Source organism: Podarcis filfolensis (genome assembly GCF_964270895.1).
Source record: "Podarcis filfolensis genome assembly, chromosome: 2".
Lineage (NCBI taxonomy): Eukaryota > Metazoa > Chordata > Lepidosauria > Squamata > Lacertidae > Podarcis > Podarcis filfolensis.
Genome location: NC_139605.1, coordinates 15,140,467 through 15,163,920, shown reverse-complemented (window position 1 = coordinate 15,163,920; position 23,454 = coordinate 15,140,467). Strand labels below are relative to the sequence as shown.

The following is a 23,454-nucleotide window of genomic DNA, read 5'->3' as shown; positions in this document are numbered from 1 at the left end:
GCAGAAAGTTGAAAAGAGCATTGGCTTCTATAATTTTATGGAGCCTCTTGAGGGAGGAATGCAAAAGACAATGAGATTTTAAAAATAATGAAAGATCTTAATGTTTAGGAGGCAGCCATTGCAAGGTATCACAAAAGTTGGGTAGCGTTTAGGTGTCCAAAATCTGCTCCATAAAAAATGGCTAAGTAGCACCAGGCAGTAAGAATTTTTTGAAAGTGACAAACCTAACCTACTCATGCACAGGAGAGTCCCTGTTTCTGCCTCCCCAAACCTGGGAGTCATAAGATTCACACACCACTTTATTGTAAAACCCTCACAGCAGTATACAAAAAGATAAAACAATAAAATCAGAAAAAATACAACCCTAATTTAAAACATACAAAAGTAAAAATATTAAAGCAGATTATAATTATGTACCTCAACTTTCTAAGCAACCATGTTTCTTTTGTTGTTGTTTAGTCGTTTAGTCATGTCCGACTCTTCGTGACCCCATGGACCAGAGCACGCCAGGCACTCCTGTCTTCCACTGCCTCCCGCAGTTTGGTCAAACTCATGCTGGTAGCTTCGAGAACACTGTCCTACCATCTTGTCCTCTGTCGTCCCCTTCTCCTTGGGCCCTCCATCTTTCCCAACATCAGGGTCTTTTCCAGGGAGTCTTCTCTTCTCATGAGGTGGCCAAAGTATTGGAGCCTCAGCTTCAGGATCTGTCCTTCCAGTGAGCACTCAGGGCTTTTCCTTCAGAATGGAGAGGTTTGATCTTCTTGCAGTCCATGGGATTCTCAAGAGTCTCCTCCAGCACCATAATTCAAAAGCATCAATTCTTCAGCGATCAGCCTTCTTTATGGTCCAGCTTTCACTTCCATACATCACTACTGGGAAAACCATAGCTTTAATTATAGGGACCTTTGCCTGTGTGCCTCTTCTATCCTTAGGTAAAGGTAAAGGGACCCCTGACCATTAGGTCCAGTCGTGGCCGACTCTGGGGTTGCGGCGCTCATCTTGCCTTGTTGTTGTTGTTGTTGTTTAGTCGTTTAGTCGTGTCCGACTCTTCGTGACCCCATGGACCAGAGCACGCCAGGCACTCCTGTCTTCCACTGCCTCCTGCATTTTGGTCAAACTCATGCTGGTAGCTTCAAGAACACTATCCAACCATCTCGTCCTCTGTCGTCCCCTTCTCCTTGTGCCCTCCATCTTTCCCAGCATCAGGGTCGTTTCCAGGGAGTCTTCTCTTCTCATGAGGTGGCCAAAGTATTGGAGCCTCAGCTTCAGGATCTGTCCTTCCAGTGAGCACTCAGGGCTGATTTCCTTCAGAATGGAGAGGTTTGATCTTCTTGCAGTCCATGGGACTCTCAAGAGTCTCCTCCAGCACCATAATTCAAAAGCATCAATTCTTCGGCGAACAGCCTTCTTTATGGTCCAGCTGTCACTAATGTTTTTAGGTGGTGCCAAATTTCCTTATACAGACCTATTGTCAGCAGCTGCTACTAAATTTCCTGGATTTCTGGAAATGGAACTGATTTCCTGGAATTGTTATTGCAGTAGCTGGTTTGAAGCCAACAGGGGAAGCCAGAACTAAAAGGGGTGGGGTTTCCTTCCCTGCCTCTCCTTTGTCCTGAATTCCCGTCTGGTTCAGCATGAGGACTGTTTATTAAACTGAGCTTCATAAGACTATAAGAACGTCAGAAGAGCCTGGCTGGATCAGGCCATTGGCATATGGAGTCCAGCACCCTGTTCTCACAGGGGCCACCCAGATGTCTGTGGGAAACTCACAAGAGCTCTATGCCTGCCTGCAGTTTCCAGTAACTCAGAAGGAGGCAAAGCACAGACCTCATGGCTAGTAGCTCTCAATAGCCGTCTCCCCCACGAACCTTTCTCGCCCTCTTTTGAAGCCATCCAAGTGGGGAATCATCACTGCCTCCTGGGCGAAAGAGCGCCATACTTTAACCATGCGCTGGATGAAGACGAACTTTGTTTTCTCCTGAATTTTCCAACGTTCAGCTTCCATGGATGTTTCCGTGGACTTCTGGTGTTATGAGAGAGGGAGAAAAACTTCTCTCTCCACTTTCTATGAGGCCCATTCTATCTTGCATAATTATTCTTTTTACCTCTTTTTGGGATTAATCCAGCAGCCAGTTGCTGCAGTTTCTGATGTTGGCAAAGCCTTCAAGAAGCAGAACAGGATGAATGTTTTTTTATAATAAATTCTATTAGTTTTCAATTACACTCCAATAATAGCCTCATTAGAACAATACCAATTTATAATACAATTACTAATCGTTCAAATGCCAAATTGTATAATTTAGATAAAGTGCCCTCCCCCGTGTGCTAGATTTGATGGTTTGATGATTTTCTTTATTTCTGCATTCCAAAATCTCATTAGTTTCAATTACATTCTGGTCATAATAATAATCCCTTATAATGTGATTTTGAATCATGTGAAACCAGCAGGACCCCAACATTTTAAGAGGGCAAATTGGGATACCCCACACCATCTCACCAGCCCATGGCTCACGCGCACCAACACCCACCCCTCCCTTCCCTGCCCACATCCTCGCTCCCTCCTCCTCCACACCTTTGCTGTCCTCCTCCTCTGTGGCTGCAACCTCTTCCTCCACTGCCGTGGCCTCCTCCCCACCCCCAGACAGCATGGCCTCCCAGAGGCGCTTTGGCACGACCCTTTGATGATTGCCAAAGCACTCCCAGAAGGTGGTCTGGTGCTGAACTGCAGGGTCAGATGCAGCCTTGCTGACTCATGCCAAGGTGCTAGTCTTCATGGGATATTCCGGGATCAAAACAGAAGCTGGGATTGGCTTCTGTGGTCCACAATATCCAGCTTAAAATGTGTCAGTTGTGGGGTAAAAGGTAAAAGGTAAAGGACTCCTGGATGGGTAAGTCCAGTCAAAGGCGGCTATGGGGTTGCGGCGCTCATCTCGCTTTCAGGCCAAGGGAGCCGGTGTTTGTCCATAGACAGCTTTCTGGGTCATGTGGCCAGCATGACTAAACCACTTCTGGTGCAGTGGGACACCATGATGGAAACCAGAGTGCACAGAAATGCCATTTACCTTTCCGCCGCAGAGGTACCTATTTAGCTACCCATGCTGGTGTGCTTTCAAACTGTTAGGTTGGCAGGAGCTGGGATGGAGCAACGGGATCTCACCCCGTCACAGGGATTTGAACTGCCGACCTTCCGATCAGCAAGTCCAAGAGGCTCAGTGGTTTAGACCAGGCACATCCAACTCCCAAGGGACTGCGATCTACTCAAAGTATAAAAAGGCTGTAATCTACCCATTGTCATTGCCAGTAGTTAAGTTGTTATGCTTTTTTGGGGGGAGCCAAAGTTGTTGAGCTTCTTTTGGAAAGAATTCACCAGGCTGGTTTTAGGAGGAGTGTGCTAAATCAATCGCTCAGCAGTCAGCTCACCTTCTGCCTTCCCAAACTCTGCCACCCAGGCAAAGAAATCAGCCTCTCAAAGTGGGGGCGGGGTGCGTAACAATTGCTTAAGAGCAACAGGGAGATCACTTACAAAACTACAGCGATCGACCTGGGACACCCCCGCGATCGACTGGTAGATTGTGATCGACCTCTTGGACATCCCTGGTTGAGACCACAGAGCCCTCCGCTCCCCTAGTTGTGGGGCATGCCTGACTAGCCCTCAGGGCTCTCCATAAGCCATCTCCCCCCTCTAACCCACACCACTGTTGCTCCACACCTTCCTCAAGTCTGGCTGAAATGTTGGAGTGCAGCTGTCAGTCAGTGTGGAAAATACTGAGGTAGACGGATCAATTTGCCTGGCTCTGTAAAAGTCAGCGTCCTGTTTTCCCGTGTACTGCAATCATTTGTCTCCTCTCCTGATTACCCATTCAGGAGGACAGTAAAGCAGCTGCCTTTGGGACTCCCTTGCAAACTTCCCAAGAGGCACCAGGCACCCACTGACAAATGTTGCCCTTTGTAAGCCACCTCACGCTGCTCCTTTCAACTTCCATTTTTGAAAGTTTCAATGGACTGTGGGGTCTGCTTCAGAGATCAGCCGTGGGGAGGAGAGGTGGCTTCCATGGGATGCGAGATGGAGAATGCAAGACCTTTTCTTAAAACAGACAGAGGCAAGGAAGACACCATTTTGATTTGCTTATGCAGTGCTTGCTATGGCTAGCATGATCCATAGGCAAGAGCGAAAGAGAGAGAAAGAGGGGGAGGGAAGTCGGGGCTTTTTTTAGTTTATGGAAAAAGATAGAAAGTGCTTTTTCCCTGCCTGCTTTTTCTACAGGAAGTGGTTATGCAGATGTTTCCTATGTAATCGATATGAAGAGCCTTGTGGTTAGCTAGAGTGGTTAGAATGACATGAAAAGAGTGATGTTTATCTGCATGTGTAAAACTCTGGAGGCACAACTCAGGGTGCAGCCCTCAATAACCCTTTTGTTTTGTTTGTCTTGTCTTGTATGTCAGCTGTCATGATGCACCTTGAAATTAAATCTGAATCTATTTAAAATCTGAATCTATTTGAAAGCAGTGCTTTCTCATCATTGCTGGGACTGAGTGACTCCGTTGTGCTCGAACCTCTTGCACCTCTTGCTCTCCCCTCCTTGAGTGGTTCTTACCTCTCCTCAGTCGATGGGCAAGATGGGAGCCTGCCTTGCCCCAGGAAGGCAATAATCAGGACTCCACTTTAAGCTAGGGTTACCAGACGTCCCCGTTTCCCGGGGATTTGTGAAGTCCCGGGGCAAATTCCATCCCCGGAATGTCCCCGGATTTCATCTAACGTCCCCGGGAAATGCAGCAGCGGCAGTCTCAGCAGCCTGGAGCAGTTGCCTCTGGCTGGCTTCAGGAGCTGCTCAGAATATGATGGTGGTGCAGGGGCTTGAAGAGGCAGCTTCCGGGCTGCCTCCACCTTCCCTGACCCCAGCAACTGAGCTGTGAAGGGAGGCTTCACGCTACCTATCAGAGCTTGCGTGTAAGCAGGAGGGGGCAGGGACCTCTCAGTAAGGCAATGGGAAGCCTCCCTTCCCAGCTGAGCGATCCGTGCCCCCTCCTGCTTGCACGCAAGTAGGAATGGGATTGGGGCTACTCCGATGGGAAGGGAGGCATCTCGCTGCCTGAGCCTCACTGCCGCCACTGCTCTCGACCCTCCTTCTCCGCCTTCCATGCCTGACCCACCACGCACCGCCTCCCCGCCACCACCACCACCATCAAAGAACCAACAACTCAGGGGCTGCCCAGGCTCATGGAGAAAGGAGATAGAAGCCTCAGAGGAAGGGGAAACGTGGTGGTTGAGGTCAAGGTGGCGGCAGCCCCTCTGCCACCGCCATCACTGCAGCATCAACATCCCAAACATGTAATATTGATTGATTGATTGATTGTGTCCCCAGATTCATTGGGAAAAAATCTGGTAACCTTACTTTAAGCTCCTGGTTGTTCCTTTGACAATTCCCCAATAAATGTTATTGTTTCTGGAAAAGCAAGAATGGAAATGTGTGATTTTAATTAGAGAAGGGGCGGGGTTGGGGAGAGCTTCCAAAACTTCCCCCACTAGCTGTGTCTCTTTTTCACATCACCCTTCCTCCTTTCTTCTTCCTCTTCGCTGTGGGTTACCAGTGAGTCTGACGAATAACACAAAATAGAGACTCCCTCTGCAAATTACCCAAGCTATTTTCAGAAAACAAAACTGAGGAATAATGTTGTTGAATATTCTCGGGAGGGGGGAGGGACAATACTCCAAACCTGGCCCCCACAGTGACCCAGAGCTAGCCCCGTTCCAGGGCATTGTGGGGAAGAATCAGCAGCTGCACAGAAAGGCTGAGAACATTTGGAGAACATTGTTCAAGGCGACTTTAGGTTTAAGGGAGGGAAGGTGCAATACAGAACATGATCAAAGCATCTTTTCTGAGAAATTTCTTCTCAGCTCCATATCTGAGCTGCTTATCAACACCCACAATGTGTCAGTTAGCTAACTGCACACCTGATATCCTCTTATTTTTTTAATTTGCTTGCAGCACTAACCGTACAAAAGTCAAGGTTTATTCTAAGCATTTTCTCCCTACTGCACAAGCAGCCATTGCGGAGCCCACCCTTGAACATGTCAAAACAAAAAAAAGAAAATGGAAGATAAAATAAGATATGGGGGGAGGGGTGGATAACAGAGAGAGAAAGAAAGAAAGACAGGAAAATAGGGGAAATGGAGGATTGAGATGACCAAGAGAAATAGAAGTGCCTTCAAAAGAATGGAAAAGCAAGCAGATGGCACCCCCTCCTAATTACTTAATTACCTAATTACCTCCTAATTATCTCCCTTTCTTAATCTATAGTTGCATACTGAGACTCCCTCCCCCCACAAAGCATAATTCTGAAGCCAGATTGGTCAGTCGTGAGGGATGATGGGGGTTGTAGTCCAGGAACACCCCCACTTCTCCTCTACAGGAAATAATGTACAGTGGTACCTCAGGTTAAGAACTTAATTCGTTCTGGAGGTCTGTTCTTAACCTGAAACTGTTCTTAACCTGAGGTACCACTTTAGATAATGGGGCCTCCTGCTGCCGCCACACGATTTCTGTTCTCATCCTGAAGCAAAGTTCTTAGCCCGAGGTACTATTTCTGGGTTAGCAGAGTCTGTAACCTGAAGTGTCTGTAACCCAAGGTACCACTGTAATAAAATGTAAATATGTCCTTTATTACATTTATAATGCAGCACTGCCCAACCTTCTGTTTCTCTTTACAGTGGTACCTCAGGTTACAAACACTTCAGGTTACAAACTCCGCTAACCAAGAAGTAGTACCTCGGGTTGAGAACTTTACCTCAGGATGAGAACGGAAATTGCGCGCTGGCGGTGCGGCAGCAGCGGGAGACCCCATTAGCTAAAGTGGTACCTCAGGTTAAGAAGAGTTTCAGGTTAAGAACGGACCTCCAGAATGAAATAAGTTCTTAACCCGAGGTACCACTGTATTTCTAAAACAAGCACACATCAGTCTTGGCATTTGTTGAAAAGCTTCTTATGGATGCCAGTATGACATGGGTTGAATTATACCTTGGAGCATAAGCTCTTAATGAATGTTGGGACAGCTTGGATCCTGCCTAGGCAAGTCCAAATGAGCAGGTTTTTCCTCATAGCCCCACCTTCAGCTCTTACAAACTCCTGGGGCTTGGTAACCAAGATTATTATTTTTACCCTTCTCATCTTTATATTCAGGGCTTGTGAGAATTTGAACTCCTGCCGGACATCGGGGCAGATTTAGGGGGGCACGGAGCCTTGGGGTGCAGCAGAGGCCACCACAGCTATTTTGTAGAATGGAGGACAAGGGACACCAAATTGTGAGGCCCCAAGATATAAACAACTACCTGACATTCAGAAGACATCTTAAGGCAGCCTTGTTTAGGGAAGTTTTTAATGACTGATGTTTTAATGTATTTTTAATCTTTTGTTGGAAGCCGCCCAGAGTGGCTGGGGAAACTCAACCAGATGGGCGGGGTATAAATAATAAATTATTATTATTATTATTATTATTATTATTATTATTATTATTATTATTATTATTATTCCCCACTGCTGCCATTCCATGCAGACAGTGCTCACATTCATGAGGAATTTTGGACAAGTCCATTTTTCCTTTTCCTCTCTTCTGCTGGGTGGCCGCAGCCATTTCAGGAATAAAACCATGACACACGGTATGTGTTTTTCTTCATGTTTACCACTGCAAGTCAGGGAATGGAGGGCTTATCCTTTGTCCCACAGCCGCAATTTCCTCCCCTGGCTTCGCTGATTATGAGGTCTTGGGCTGAGTGCCCAGACTGTGAGTCCGCCTTGTCCATGACTTGTTTGAGAAACGTAGAAGCAGAGAGGGAGAGGCAGAAGACATCTTAAGGGCCTTGTGGAAACGAAACTTAAACAAGAAACTTTAAAACAAAACTTTAAGAATTCGTAAAGTACTTAGCACTGTTAAAACCAGGAACTGGGTGGGGGTGGGGAGTTAAACGACTCCCCCAAAATCCCAAGTCCCCACCACAACCTCTAAAAAGTAGTCTATAAAACTCTAGCAATAAGTGGATACCAGGTATCATACTGTTTCCTTTTTTTTATATATAAAATTTTTATTGATTTTCCAACATATATTATAAGACATTACAAATAACAATACAAAAACAAACAAACATATACACATGTATAATTTCATAACCTTTTTTCCTTATACCCAATTTCGACGACTTCCCCATGCCTCCCTTTTCTGCATCCCTGTTTTAGACTTTTCCAGCAACCCCTGATCTAAATTACTTATAATTCCCTTTCTTTCACCTTTTTCTCTTACCCAATCATTTTCCGCTGCAAATCTGCTTTACCTTACCCATGACATTTTAACACTCAATAATTTTACAACAGTTCTTAAGATAAAATTTAAATTTCTTCCAGTCTTCTTCCACCGTCTCTTTCCCTTGGTCACGGATTCTGCCCGTCATCTCCGCCAGTCCCATATAGTCAATCACCTTCGTCTGCCACTCTTCCAGCGTGGGTAGTTCTTGTGTCTTCCAATACTTTGCTAGAAGAACTCTTGCTGCTGTTGTAGCATACATAAAAAACGTCCTATCTTTCTTTGACACCAAGGTATCATACTGTTTCCTGCGACTATCCAATATAGAAGCAAATAATTGCCAAAAATCAACAGTTTGACCCATTCCCTTGGTTCCAATGGCTGGTGACTTCTCTGGAAGAGGGGTATCCAGGGCTTTCCCTGCCTCCACAATCCCTGAGGCATAGAGTCACATACACCTCCCCCCTCCCCAGAGAGTGAGGAAAAGATAACAATGGGCCACACAGATAGTGTTTGATGGAGTTTGATGAAGCCAGGTGTTCACAAAGCCCATCTTCAGGAAAGCCCTGAGGACAAGGATAGGTGTAAATAGTTTTATTCTTCTCTTGGTGGTGGGTACTTAGTATGGGGATGAGGGACCAACTCCCTTCTCTTGCAGGGGTCCAATTAGTGCCATTGCCTTCTGTTAAGGGTTTGGGTGTAATCCTTGACGCCTCCCTTTCCATGGAGGCGCAGGTTACAGCAATAGCCAAGGTGACATTTTTCCACTTTTGCCGCATCAAGCACTTGGTCCCTTACCTTTCCCGCCCCGATCTGGCCACAGTGATCCATGCGACGGTCATCTCCAGGCTTGACCACTGTAATTCGCTCTATGTGGGGCTGCCCTTGAAACTGTCCAAGAAACTCCAGCGGGTGCAGAATGCTACAGTGAGGCTCCTCACGGGGTCTCTGCCATGGGAGCATATTCACCCAGTGCTTTTCCAGCTGCACTGGCTCCCAGTAGAGTACAGGGTCAGATTTAAGGTGCTGGTTTTGACCTTTAAAGCCCTTCATGGCCTAGGACCCTCGTACCTACGGGACCGCCTCTCCCGGTATGCCCCACGGAGAGCCTTAAGGTCCATAAATAGCAACACCCTAGAGGTCCCGGGCCCTAAGGAAGTTAGATCAGCCTCAACCAGAGCCAGGGCCTTTTCAACACTGGCTCAGGCCTGGTGGAAAGCTCTGTCTCATAAGACCAGAGCCCTGCAGGATCTGATTTCTTTCCGCAGGGCCTGTAAGACAGAGTTGTTCCGCCTGGCCTTTGGCTTGGAATCAACTTGATCCCCTCCCACTCTTTTCTTTTTCCCTTTCTCCTCCTGTGATGAAGCTGCATTTTAATGTTTTAATTGTTTTAATGTTGTATTTTAATCTTGTTTTTTAAGTTGTATTTCAATCAACTTGTTTTTATTATTGGTTGTTAGCCGCCCTGAGCGGCTAAAGTGCACAAGCACTTTATTCTGAACTTAGAAGTGAATCTAAAGAAGAATGCCTCAGCATTAGCAATTCCCCATTTTGACCTCAGGATTTTTTTGTATACGCTTCCTCCCTTCACCTGGCTACAGTGGTGCCCCGCAAGACGAACGCCTCGCAAGACGAAAAACCCGCTAGACGAAAGGGTTTTCCATTTTGGAGGCGCTTCGCAAAACGACTTTCCCTATGGGCTTCCTTCGCAAGACGAAAGCCCATAGGGAAATCTCCAGGACAGCGGGGAAGTGCAGCGCGTCTTCCCCACTGTCCTTGGACGTCCTCCGAAGGCTGGCGGTGGGGCGGAGAGACCTCCTCCCGCCGCCAGCCTTCGGAAGGCTGTCCTGAAGACTTGCGGTGGGAGGAGGGTTTTCCTTCCCACCGCCAACATTCAGAATGCTCAACCAGATGGGCGGGGTATAAATAATAAATTATTATTATTATTATTATTATTATTATTATTATTATTATTATTCCCCACTGCTGCCATTCCATGCAGACAGTGCTCACATTCATGAGGAATTTTGGACAAGTCCATTTTTCCTTTTCCTCTCTTCCGCTGGGTGGCCGCAGCCATTTCAGGAATAAAACCATGACACACGGTATGTGTTTTTCTTCATGTTTACCACTGCAAGTCAGGGAATGGAGGGCTTATCCTTTGTCCCACAGCCGCAATTTCCTCCCCTGGCTTCGCTGATTATGAGGTCTTGGGCTGAGTGCCCAGACTGTGAGTCCGCCTTGTCCATGACTTGTTTGAGAAACGTAGAAGCAGAGAGGGAGAGGCAGAAGACATCTTAAGGGCCTTGTGGAAACGAAACTTAAACAAGAAACTTTAAAACAAAACTTTAAGAATTCGTAAAGTACTTAGCACTGTTAAAACCAGGAACTGGGTGGGGGTGGGGAGTTAAACGACTCCCCCAAAATCCCAAGTCCCCACCACAACCTCTAAAAAGTAGTCTATAAAACTCTAGCAATAAGTGGATACCAGGTATCATACTGTTTCCTTTTTTTTATATATAAAATTTTTATTGATTTTCCAACATATATTATAAGACATTACAAATAACAATACAAAAACAAACAAACATATACACATGTATAATTTCATAACCTTTTTTCCTTATACCCAATTTCGACGACTTCCCCATGCCTCCCTTTTCTGCATCCCTGTTTTAGACTTTTCCAGCAACCCCTGATCTAAATTACTTATAATTCCCTTTCTTTCACCTTTTTCTCTTACCCAATCATTTTCCGCTGCAAATCTGCTTTACCTTACCCATGACATTTTAACACTCAATAATTTTACAACAGTTCTTAAGATAAAATTTAAATTTCTTCCAGTCTTCTTCCACCGTCTCTTTCCCTTGGTCACGGATTCTGCCCGTCATCTCCGCCAGTCCCATATAGTCAATCACCTTCGTCTGCCACTCTTCCAGCGTGGGTAGTTCTTGTGTCTTCCAATACTTTGCTAGAAGAACTCTTGCTGCTGTTGTAGCATACATAAAAAACGTCCTATCTTTCTTTGACACCAAGGTATCATACTGTTTCCTGCGACTATCCAATATAGAAGCAAATAATTGCCAAAAATCAACAGTTTGACCCATTCCCTTGGTTCCAATGGCTGGTGACTTCTCTGGAAGAGGGGTATCCAGGGCTTTCCCTGCCTCCACAATCCCTGAGGCATAGAGTCACATACACCTCCCCCCTCCCCAGAGAGTGAGGAAAAGATAACAATGGGCCACACAGATAGTGTTTGATGGAGTTTGATGAAGCCAGGTGTTCACAAAGCCCATCTTCAGGAAAGCCCTGAGGACAAGGATAGGTGTAAATAGTTTTATTCTTCTCTTGGTGGTGGGTACTTAGTATGGGGATGAGGGACCAACTCCCTTCTCTTGCAGGGGTCCAATTAGTGCCATTGCCTTCTGTTAAGGGTTTGGGTGTAATCCTTGACGCCTCCCTTTCCATGGAGGCGCAGGTTACAGCAATAGCCAAGGTGACATTTTTCCACTTTTGCCGCATCAAGCACTTGGTCCCTTACCTTTCCCGCCCCGATCTGGCCACAGTGATCCATGCGACGGTCATCTCCAGGCTTGACCACTGTAATTCGCTCTATGTGGGGCTGCCCTTGAAACTGTCCAAGAAACTCCAGCGGGTGCAGAATGCTACAGTGAGGCTCCTCACGGGGTCTCTGCCATGGGAGCATATTCACCCAGTGCTTTTCCAGCTGCACTGGCTCCCAGTAGAGTACAGGGTCAGATTTAAGGTGCTGGTTTTGACCTTTAAAGCCCTTCATGGCCTAGGACCCTCGTACCTACGGGACCGCCTCTCCCGGTATGCCCCACGGAGAGCCTTAAGGTCCATAAATAGCAACACCCTAGAGGTCCCGGGCCCTAAGGAAGTTAGATCAGCCTCAACCAGAGCCAGGGCCTTTTCAACACTGGCTCAGGCCTGGTGGAAAGCTCTGTCTCATAAGACCAGAGCCCTGCAGGATCTGATTTCTTTCCGCAGGGCCTGTAAGACAGAGTTGTTCCGCCTGGCCTTTGGCTTGGAATCAACTTGATCCCCTCCCACTCTTTTCTTTTTCCCTTTCTCCTCCTGTGATGAAGCTGCATTTTAATGTTTTAATTGTTTTAATGTTGTATTTTAATCTTGTTTTTTAAGTTGTATTTCAATCAACTTGTTTTTATTATTGGTTGTTAGCCGCCCTGAGCGGCTAAAGTGCACAAGCACTTTATTCTGAACTTAGAAGTGAATCTAAAGAAGAATGCCTCAGCATTAGCAATTCCCCATTTTGACCTCAGGATTTTTTTGTATACGCTTCCTCCCTTCACCTGGCTACAGTGGTGCCCCGCAAGACGAACGCCTCGCAAGACGAAAAACCCGCTAGACGAAAGGGTTTTCCATTTTGGAGGCGCTTCGCAAAACGACTTTCCCTATGGGCTTCCTTCGCAAGACGAAAGCCCATAGGGAAATCTCCAGGACAGCGGGGAAGTGCAGCGCGTCTTCCCCACTGTCCTTGGACGTCCTCCGAAGGCTGGCGGTGGGGCGGAGAGACCTCCTCCCGCCGCCAGCCTTCGGAAGGCTGTCCTGAAGACTTGCGGTGGGAGGAGGGTTTTCCTTCCCACCGCCAACATTCAGAATGCTCAACCAGATGGGCGGGGTATAAATAATAAATTATTATTATTATTATTATTATTATTATTATTATTATTATTATTATTCCCCACTGCTGCCATTCCATGCAGACAGTGCTCACATTCATGAGGAATTTTGGACAAGTCCATTTTTCCTTTTCCTCTCTTCTGCTGGGTGGCCGCAGCCATTTCAGGAATAAAACCATGACACACGGTATGTGTTTTTCTTCATGTTTACCACTGCAAGTCAGGGAATGGAGGGCTTATCCTTTGTCCCACAGCCGCAATTTCCTCCCCTGGCTTCGCTGATTATGAGGTCTTGGGCTGAGTGCCCAGACTGTGAGTCCGCCTTGTCCATGACTTGTTTGAGAAACGTAGAAGCAGAGAGGGAGAGGCAGAAGACATCTTAAGGGCCTTGTGGAAACGAAACTTAAACAAGAAACTTTAAAACAAAACTTTAAGAATTCGTAAAGTACTTAGCACTGTTAAAACCAGGAACTGGGTGGGGGTGGGGAGTTAAACGACTCCCCCAAAATCCCAAGTCCCCACCACAACCTCTAAAAAGTAGTCTATAAAACTCTAGCAATAAGTGGATACCAGGTATCATACTGTTTCCTTTTTTTTATATATAAAATTTTTATTGATTTTCCAACATATATTATAAGACATTACAAATAACAATACAAAAACAAACAAACATATACACATGTATAATTTCATAACCTTTTTTCCTTATACCCAATTTCGACGACTTCCCCATGCCTCCCTTTTCTGCATCCCTGTTTTAGACTTTTCCAGCAACCCCTGATCTAAATTACTTATAATTCCCTTTCTTTCACCTTTTTCTCTTACCCAATCATTTTCCGCTGCAAATCTGCTTTACCTTACCCATGACATTTTAACACTCAATAATTTTACAACAGTTCTTAAGATAAAATTTAAATTTCTTCCAGTCTTCTTCCACCGTCTCTTTCCCTTGGTCACGGATTCTGCCCGTCATCTCCGCCAGTCCCATATAGTCAATCACCTTCGTCTGCCACTCTTCCAGCGTGGGTAGTTCTTGTGTCTTCCAATACTTTGCTAGAAGAACTCTTGCTGCTGTTGTAGCATACATAAAAAACGTCCTATCTTTCTTTGACACCAAGGTATCATACTGTTTCCTGCGACTATCCAATATAGAAGCAAATAATTGCCAAAAATCAACAGTTTGACCCATTCCCTTGGTTCCAATGGCTGGTGACTTCTCTGGAAGAGGGGTATCCAGGGCTTTCCCTGCCTCCACAATCCCTGAGGCATAGAGTCACATACACCTCCCCCCTCCCCAGAGAGTGAGGAAAAGATAACAATGGGCCACACAGATAGTGTTTGATGGAGTTTGATGAAGCCAGGTGTTCACAAAGCCCATCTTCAGGAAAGCCCTGAGGACAAGGATAGGTGTAAATAGTTTTATTCTTCTCTTGGTGGTGGGTACTTAGTATGGGGATGAGGGACCAACTCCCTTCTCTTGCAGGGGTCCAATTAGTGCCATTGCCTTCTGTTAAGGGTTTGGGTGTAATCCTTGACGCCTCCCTTTCCATGGAGGCGCAGGTTACAGCAATAGCCAAGGTGACATTTTTCCACTTTTGCCGCATCAAGCACTTGGTCCCTTACCTTTCCCGCCCCGATCTGGCCACAGTGATCCATGCGACGGTCATCTCCAGGCTTGACCACTGTAATTCGCTCTATGTGGGGCTGCCCTTGAAACTGTCCAAGAAACTCCAGCGGGTGCAGAATGCTACAGTGAGGCTCCTCACGGGGTCTCTGCCATGGGAGCATATTCACCCAGTGCTTTTCCAGCTGCACTGGCTCCCAGTAGAGTACAGGGTCAGATTTAAGGTGCTGGTTTTGACCTTTAAAGCCCTTCATGGCCTAGGACCCTCGTACCTACGGGACCGCCTCTCCCGGTATGCCCCACGGAGAGCCTTAAGGTCCATAAATAGCAACACCCTAGAGGTCCCGGGCCCTAAGGAAGTTAGATCAGCCTCAACCAGAGCCAGGGCCTTTTCAACACTGGCTCAGGCCTGGTGGAAAGCTCTGTCTCATAAGACCAGAGCCCTGCAGGATCTGATTTCTTTCCGCAGGGCCTGTAAGACAGAGTTGTTCCGCCTGGCCTTTGGCTTGGAATCAACTTGATCCCCTCCCACTCTTTTCTTTTTCCCTTTCTCCTCCTGTGATGAAGCTGCATTTTAATGTTTTAATTGTTTTAATGTTGTATTTTAATCTTGTTTTTTAAGTTGTATTTCAATCAACTTGTTTTTATTATTGGTTGTTAGCCGCCCTGAGCGGCTAAAGTGCACAAGCACTTTATTCTGAACTTAGAAGTGAATCTAAAGAAGAATGCCTCAGCATTAGCAATTCCCCATTTTGACCTCAGGATTTTTTTGTATACGCTTCCTCCCTTCACCTGGCTACAGTGGTGCCCCGCAAGACGAACGCCTCGCAAGACGAAAAACCCGCTAGACGAAAGGGTTTTCCATTTTGGAGGCGCTTCGCAAAACGACTTTCCCTATGGGCTTCCTTCGCAAGACGAAAGCCCATAGGGAAATCTCCAGGACAGCGGGGAAGTGCAGCGCGTCTTCCCCACTGTCCTTGGACGTCCTCCGAAGGCTGGCGGTGGGGCGGAGAGACCTCCTCCCGCCGCCAGCCTTCGGAAGGCTGTCCTGAAGACTTGCGGTGGGAGGAGGGTTTTCCTTCCCACCGCCAACATTCAGAATGCTCAACCAGATGGGCGGGGTATAAATAATAAATTATTATTATTATTATTATTATTATTATTATTATTATTATTATTCCCCACTGCTGCCATTCCATGCAGACAGTGCTCACATTCATGAGGAATTTTGGACAAGTCCATTTTTCCTTTTCCTCTCTTCTGCTGGGTGGCCGCAGCCATTTCAGGAATAAAACCATGACACACGGTATGTGTTTTTCTTCATGTTTACCACTGCAAGTCAGGGAATGGAGGGCTTATCCTTTGTCCCACAGCCGCAATTTCCTCCCCTGGCTTCGCTGATTATGAGGTCTTGGGCTGAGTGCCCAGACTGTGAGTCCGCCTTGTCCATGACTTGTTTGAGAAACGTAGAAGCAGAGAGGGAGAGGCAGAAGACATCTTAAGGGCCTTGTGGAAACGAAACTTAAACAAGAAACTTTAAAACAAAACTTTAAGAATTCGTAAAGTACTTAGCACTGTTAAAACCAGGAACTGGGTGGGGGTGGGGAGTTAAACGACTCCCCCAAAATCCCAAGTCCCCACCACAACCTCTAAAAAGTAGTCTATAAAACTCTAGCAATAAGTGGATACCAGGTATCATACTGTTTCCTTTTTTTTATATATAAAATTTTTATTGATTTTCCAACATATATTATAAGACATTACAAATAACAATACAAAAACAAACAAACATATACACATGTATAATTTCATAACCTTTTTTCCTTATACCCAATTTCGACGACTTCCCCATGCCTCCCTTTTCTGCATCCCTGTTTTAGACTTTTCCAGCAACCCCTGATCTAAATTACTTATAATTCCCTTTCTTTCACCTTTTTCTCTTACCCAATCATTTTCCGCTGCAAATCTGCTTTACCTTACCCATGACATTTTAACACTCAATAATTTTACAACAGTTCTTAAGATAAAATTTAAATTTCTTCCAGTCTTCTTCCACCGTCTCTTTCCCTTGGTCACGGATTCTGCCCGTCATCTCCGCCAGTCCCATATAGTCAATCACCTTCGTCTGCCACTCTTCCAGCGTGGGTAGTTCTTGTGTCTTCCAATACTTTGCTAGAAGAACTCTTGCTGCTGTTGTAGCATACATAAAAAACGTCCTATCTTTCTTTGACACCAAGGTATCATACTGTTTCCTGCGACTATCCAATATAGAAGCAAATAATTGCCAAAAATCAACAGTTTGACCCATTCCCTTGGTTCCAATGGCTGGTGACTTCTCTGGAAGAGGGGTATCCAGGGCTTTCCCTGCCTCCACAATCCCTGAGGCATAGAGTCACATACACCTCCCCCCTGTCCTGAAGACTTGCGGTGGGAGGAGGGCTTTCTTCCCCACCACCAACATTCAGAATGCTGTTCTGAATGTTGGCGGTGGGGAGGAAAAACCCTCCTCCCCCCGCAAGCCCCGGGAACAGAGGAGAAGCACTGCACGCCTTCCCCTCTGTTCCCGTACCTGTCCTGAAGGCTTGTGGTGGGGAGAAAAGCCCTTCTCCGCAATGCCAGCCTGGCAAGCGGTCTCCATAGGAACGCATTAATTGATTTTCAATGCATTCCTATGGGAAACCATGGTTCGCAAGATGAAAAACTCGCAAGAAGAAAAAACTTGCGGAACAAATTAATTTCGTCTTGCGAGGCACCACTGTATTTTTGCAGCCTTAATCACTAACGTACTTACTATTAGTCTGTGGATTTTTAAAAATGACTGCAGTTAAAGGCAGCTGACAGGGTATCAGCATATCTTTCAAGAGTCCCAATTTTCCAGGGACAGTCCTGAAATTACGAAAGTGACCCTGGCTTCTGCTTTGATCCTGGAATGTCCCTGTTTCTCCCGCCAGTTCTGGCACCACTGAGCTGAGGGAGGAGGATGAGCCGGTGCTTCTCCCGAGCGAAGGTGGAAAGGGACCACCCTGTTCTCTCCCCGGCCTCTTCCATGGCCACTGCTGCTGGCCTCCTCCGTTGGGGAGAGGCTGCCACCACTGAGGCCCAGCCCCACATGATGCGCCCCCTCTGAGGGGCAGGCAGGGGGCAGGGAGGGAAGAAAGGGGTCTTGATTACACTGGGCAACAATTTTTTACTTTTTGAATGTTGTCTAGATTTCTACAACTGATTTAGGGTATTTTTGCACTGCTGAATCAGGAAATGGCATCCGTTTCTCTCCATCAGGTCAGGTTTACTGTAAACTGAATGGTGGGCATTGATAAAGGTAAGTACACGTAAATTGCATGTTGTGTCACCATTTTTCAAACTTCAGGGCTTGAACTTCCGTTTCTTGGAACTCCTGGAATGCTCAGCAGCACGGAGGCCTCTCTTCATAGTCCAACAGTAGTCAGCCATCATGACTGCGTCCCAGCGACCCTGATACCTGGTCTCCATCTCTTTCATGTCCTGATGGAATCTCTCCCCCTGCTCGTCACTCATTGAACCCAGGTTCTCAGGAAACCAGTCCAGATGTGAAAACAGGTAGTGCATCTTGACGCTCATGTTGCAGCCCAGGTTTCTGAAAGCAGTCAGCATGTTGTTGACAAGTTCTGTGTAGTTTCTGGCCTTATTGTTGCCAAGAAAGTTCTTTACTACCAGAACAAATGCCTTCCACGCTTCCAGTTCCACTTCGTTCATTGAGTTTCCGAACTCTGGATCTCTGATGAGCTGACGGATCTGAGGACCATCAAAGATGCCAGCTTTCAACTTCTCCATGGTCAATCCAGGAAAAGCCTGGCACAAGTAAGTGAAGCAGTCACCATCCTTGTCCAGAGCCTTGGTGAACTGCTTGATTAAGCCGAGCTTGATGTGCAGCGGTGGGAAGAGTATTCTGTCTCTGTCCACCAGAGGGTCATTGATGACGTTCCTTTCTTTGCAAGGCACCAATTCCTCCCGCACAGGCCAGTCCTTCTTTGTGTAATGCTGAGCACGGTCCCTACTATCCCACATACACAGAAAACATGGGTACTTGGTGGAGCCAGACTGTTGTCCCAACAAAAAGTTCACCATCTTCAGGTCAACACAAATAAACCACTTATGCTGATCATAACCAATTTTCTCCAGCACATACTTCACCGCTTCATAGTTCTCCTTCAGTGTACTCGTGTGAGCCAGGGGTATAGAGGCAAACTGGTTGCCGTTGTGTAGCAGAACACATTTCAGTGATCGCTTGCTGCTGTCAATGAACAGTCTCCAATCTTTGGGTTCGTACTGTGGCACTCCAAGCTTGAGCAGAAGCTGCGCAATACCTGCACAGTACACCAAGCCCTTCTCTTCCGAGAAAAAACGGAGGTACTCTTGATGCCTGTTGCGGAAGAAGCTGATGCGAGCACTGTCAGAGAGGAGGTTTTTCCTTCAATCTGGATGCCAACACTTCGGCAGAGTCCTTTGACAAGCTGAGGTCGCGAACTAGATCATTCAACTCCTTTTGGGAAAATGGATGTGGAGCATCATCTTCAAGAACCACTTCTTCTTCTTCATGTCCTTCAACACTGGAGGCATCTTCGTCACTAATGTCAGGAAGTTCTCCGAAGATAGGCACTGGTATTTCATCACAATGAGCTACAGGATGACGTGCTGATTGAAGATCAGGATTAACTTAGTTTTTATCCCCCAACTTTATGCTTTGCCGCACCAATTTATGGAAGATTTCGAGGTTTTATGACTTCAAACTGATCCCTTTTCGACATAATCACCCAGAACTATCAGACCTGAATACTTCTTGTCATTAAAATAATCATTTCCAATCAAAACAATTATTCGACATGGCATTTTACCCCCACCAACTTCTTCTAAAATGCTCCACACAAGCGTACATGTGAACAAAAACGTAAAAAAACGACATGTGGCCGTAGCTCAAAAACTTGACCTGATTGAGCAAACCAATGTGATTTTTGGATTCAGCGCATCAGATTCATCCTAAATCAACTGAAAAAATGCAGACAACAAATTTGTTGTTGACCAGTGTTATCATTATTATGCTTTGTGCGTCCACGTCTAATCTTGCCCCTTTCTAAAATGTATTTATTGGTGTGTGCTTTTCTTTTTTGTAAATCTACCAAAGAATAAAATAAGATAAAATGAGGACTGAGGGGTTTTCTCAGGATGGGAGGGGGGATGTGTGCAGTGTCCCCACTGGTGCAATGGGGGGTGGGGGTGACAGCCACCCTTCTTAGGATAGGAAATGCTGGGTGGGGGGCACAAAAAAGGGGGGTTGAGGAGGGTCAGTTGTGGGGTGGGGAGTGAGAAATGTCCCTATTTTCATCTGGGCTATGTTGGAGGGTATGTATCTGGCCACAAGCCCCATTGGGAACTGGGGGCAGGCCTACCCCATTCCTTGAGTGCACGGAGGGTTAATCTGAACCCCACCCCACCCCCCTTTTCAGGAAATGCAGTTGGAGAATGTGATGGCAGGAGTCATAGTGGGAGGCAGGAATGAAGGGACTGAAGGCTTCCATACGATCATCCTCTGAGACCTTTCATTACAGATCTTTTGGCGACAGGCAAAATTGTTTTCCTTGGGCTGACTGAACTTTCTATGGTCTTTGAAATGTGTTTCTGGGAGGATACTGGTTTCTGTTTTATCGTTTTGTGTTCTCATTTTTTTATCTGGAGAGCCTCCCTGTGATCTTTGGATGAAGGGTGATATACAAATTTAATAAATATTAATAATAGTGGGATAGTTGAATGAGTTTCATGTGAGCAGGGTGTGCTGAGAAGGTGATTGCACAAAGGGTATTTGGGAGAAAATACTGATTGCAACAGAAGCAGCAGATTGCACCAGGTTCTTCCCCATACTCCCCCATAAACTGTTAAGGCCAGCTTCTTCTCAGTGCCTTCGCCCTGCATTTAAAGTTCTCATGATTTTCAGTATTACAGCACTATGATCATAAGAACATAAGGAGAGCCTGCTGAATCAGGCCAATGGCCCACCTGGTCCACAATCCTGTTCTCACAGTGGCCAGCCAGATGCCTGTAGTTCCTGCAGTTTCTAGCTAGTATTATTCAGAAGAATTATTCCTTCTGACTGTGGAGACAGAGCGTAGTCATCACAGCTAGTAACTAATTCCCCATAATCTGTGTGGTAGAACACGTGACTCCTTCCTGTGTCACAAACATGAAAGATGCTTAAGTAAGGCGTTCTTCCGGCAACCTGGGCTTAAAAAGTGCTCAAAAGTGAGATACCCTTTGCCAGCTCTTTTGCCAATTCCCCACTATGGGGAAATATTCTACTGTACACGATTTTTGTTCCAGGGCTATAAGAAGCCCTTTGTGGGAGATGTGCAGGAGGGGTAAGAAGAGATGCTTCGCTGGGGCTATCCTGCCCTAAGGTAGGCTTGGACCAGGTGACTTTCAAAGCAGGGGTGGAGGAAGGGGGTGCAGTGGGGGTGGTCCTCCCCGGGTGTCACCACTGAGGGGGGTGACAAAATGTCGGGCGGCACTCATTGTGGGGCCTGCAGCGCGCCTGAGTCACGCGTCCACCTGCCTCCTAATCCTCAGTTATAGGGCAGCTGAGTGGGAGGAGGCAGGCAGACTCCTCGGAGGCCCCACAGAGCATCCTGCCCTGGTTTGCCCTGCCCCGTGGATGGCTGGCCCTGCCCCTGTGGGCAGCTGGCCCCGCCCCTGGGCGCAGGGCATGCACGCGGCCTCAGGCACCCAATCAGCTTGCTCTGCCGCTGCTTCAGAGTCCCTTCCAACTTATTCTGTGTGGATGGACTTAGTTGCCACTTGGATATTGTAATGTGGGATGAAGAGCACTGGCAGACAGGTTGCACATGGCAGCAAACGAAGGCTGATGGAATCTCTTGCGGTTCTTCCTGGTTGCAAAGCAACGGCCTCCCCTTGTGAGCCCAGTTTGCATTCATAGTTCTCTGGTTGCAGACAGAACTGTTGGCTATCTATGTACCCTGTGTGACTTCTCTCATCATGCTCATTTTTTAAAAGCAATTTGTCACATGCCCTTTTTTGTCTGACCCCCTATCATTGCTATTCCTACCATATATTTATATTTTGATTTTGTTCTGTGAACCGCCCTGAGACCTCTAGGTATAGGGGACTATAGAAATGAAATGAAATCAGAAAGTATGACGGAATGGAAAAGTTCTCAGCGGCTATTTAAAAGCTGGCACAGAAAGTGCTTGCTGGCGAGATTATCACACAGTAAATGGTAAAAGGTAAAGGACCCCTGGACGGTTATGTCCAGTCAATGGTGACCATGGGGTTGCGCCGCTCATCTCACTTTTCAGGCTGAGGGAGCTGGCGTTTGTCCACAGACAGCTTTCCAGGTCATGTGGCCAGCAGGACTAAACTGCTTCTGGCACAACGGAACACCGTGACGGAAACCAGATCACACAGAAACACCATTTACCTTCCTGCCACAGCAGTACCTATTTATCTACTTGCACTTTCAAACTGCTAAGTTGGCAGGAGCTGGGACAGAGCAACAGGAGCTCACCCTGTCGCAGGTATTCAAACTGCCAACCTTCTGACCGCCAAACCCAAGGTGCTCAGTGGTTTAGGCCACAGTGCCACCTACGGCACATCGTACTGGGCCAAGGACTCTGAAGTCTCGGTTTCTTGTTTCTGCCAAATAAGCTGTACAAACTCTCCACTACCTTTGCCATTACCACTGGAGCTCCTTGTTAGGGGGCGAGATGCAAAGCAATGGAATTTAAGCAAAAGAGAAAAACTATGGCGCTGGAGATGCATGAAGTCAAGTCAAATTTATCTGTTTAAAACCATTAACGATTGCCAAGCTAGGCAAAAGAGGCCTCTGGTATATAAATCAGCTGGGAAAATATAGCACAGAGGGAAAGGGAAACATTAACATGACAGTATCAGAAATGGTCCCCATCGTGTCCATTATCCTTTTCTCACCAGTGGCCAACCAGTTGCCCATAGGAAGCAGGAGAGCAGGGCAGGAATGGGTCCATTGGTGCAACTCCCCTCCAGACAGAACAAAAAAATATATTTTAGCCATAGACTACATTGCAGGAGGGCAATTTTGGGATGAACAAAGGGGAAACAACCTGACATTAAATCCAGGTGGTTATTATCATTTTTAAATTATTTATTGGGTTTCTTTTTTTAATTCTGCCCTTCTTCCTTAAGGAACCCAGGGTAGCAAGCGAAAAGGTTTTATAACAGTTAATACATTCTGAAAACCATCTCAGTCTTCCATCCAGTGATCTAGGGCTTGCCAGGATCAGGAGGCATCAGCTGCCAAATGTCTGGGCATTCTTCAGCCACCATCAAGGTCTCACTCACTTGATCACAGGGTCCATGGTGTTGGGGGAAGGCGCTCTGTTAGGTACTTGGATCCCAAGTCATTTAGGGCTTCATAGGCCTGTGCTAACACCGTTAATCGGGCCCAGTAGCTCACCGGCAGCCAGTGCATACAGGGCCAGTGTCACATTGTCTATGAAAGAATGTCTGTGTACTCGTACCTCTGTTAGGTCAGATTCACACCAATACTTGCATCACCTGCACTCTAGCTGATGTCCAGCCTCTTTAATAAGCTAGAGCAAGGAGCCTCCTGGACTCCCCGGCCAGAGAGGTGCTTAGGCATGATTGTACAGTGGTACCTCAGGTTAAGAACTTAATTCGTCCTGGAGGTCCGTTCTTAACCTGAAACTGTGATGTATGTATGATGTTTCTGGGGGTGGTCTTGATCTACAGGGTGGCAATTTCAAAAGTCTTTATAAGGCCTTGCGCGCCATTGTTCTGGGTTCCTCCTCCTCTCCTGCGGGTGAGGGGAGCACCCTGTTGCAACAGATCGAT

At 46.6% G+C, this 23,454-nt stretch overlaps 2 protein-coding genes and 1 long non-coding RNA gene across 3 annotated transcripts in view; 1 reads left to right on the top strand and 2 right to left on the bottom strand.

The window, feature by feature from the left end:
• LOC310757203 (C-type lectin domain family 2 member B-like) overlaps positions 1 to 530 on the bottom strand; it is a 47,174-nt gene extending 46,644 nt beyond the window's left edge. Inside the window, exon 1 of the mRNA XM_083602461.1 lies at positions 418 to 530. The gene's annotated coding sequence lies outside the window, so the exon portion shown is untranslated. The remainder of the gene's footprint in view (positions 1 to 417) is intronic.
• LOC310757021 (C-type lectin domain family 2 member G-like) overlaps positions 1 to 23,454 on the bottom strand; it is a 119,439-nt gene that overhangs the window by 23,012 nt on the left and 72,973 nt on the right. The window lies entirely within an intron of this gene.
• LOC310757449 lies at positions 1,017 to 4,492 on the top strand. The gene is made up of 2 exons (XR_014545218.1): positions 1,017 to 3,813; positions 3,954 to 4,492. It is a non-coding gene; the product is annotated as an uncharacterized lncRNA (long non-coding RNA).